Genomic DNA, 763 nt, shown 5'->3' with positions numbered 1-763 from the left:
ACCCGCGGGCTCAGGCAATCCACTCACCTCAGCCTCCCAAAGACGCGGGATTACAGGCTCCACCGAGCCCGGCTAGCTGTGGGCTTTTCATATATGTCCTTACTGTATTGAGGTAAATTCCTTCTATATCTAATTTGTTGACAGCTTTTATTATTAAAGTTTATTGAATTTTGTTAAATGCTTTTTCTGCATCTATTGAGAAGGTCATGTAATCTTTATATTTTATTCAGTTGACATGGTTTATGACATTGATTGATTTGCAAATGTTGAATCATCATCTTATCCCAAGGATAAATCTTTCTTGATTATGGTGTATGAGCCTTTTAATGTACTGTTAAATTCACTTTGATAATACTTTGTTGAGGATTTTTGCATCCATGTTCATCAGGGATATTGACCTGTATTATCTTGTGATGTCTTTGTCTGGCTTTGGGATTAGGGTAATGCTGATCTCATAAGATGGGTTTGGAAGTCTTCCCCCTTCTTTTGTTTCTGAAAAAGTTTAAGAAGTATTGGTATTAATACTTTTTTAAATGTTTGGTAGAATTAATCTGTTCCTGGGTTTTTCTTTGTTGGGAAGTTTTTTATTACTGATTCAATCTCCTTATTTGTTTTGGTATGTCTGGGCTTTCTGTTTCTTCTTGGCTTGATATTAGTAGGTTGCATGTTTCTAGAAACTTATTCATTTATTCTGGGTTCTTCAATATTTTGGCACATAATTGTCCATATTAGCCCTTATGACCTGTTTTATTTCTGTGGCATC

Source organism: Carlito syrichta, unplaced genomic scaffold (assembly GCF_000164805.1).
Source record: "Carlito syrichta isolate Samal-C Ts95f unplaced genomic scaffold, Tarsius_syrichta-2.0.1 Scaffold310650, whole genome shotgun sequence".
In the NCBI taxonomy this organism is placed as follows: Eukaryota; Metazoa; Chordata; class Mammalia; order Primates; family Tarsiidae; genus Carlito; species Carlito syrichta.
This window is presented reverse-complemented; position numbering follows the sequence as displayed.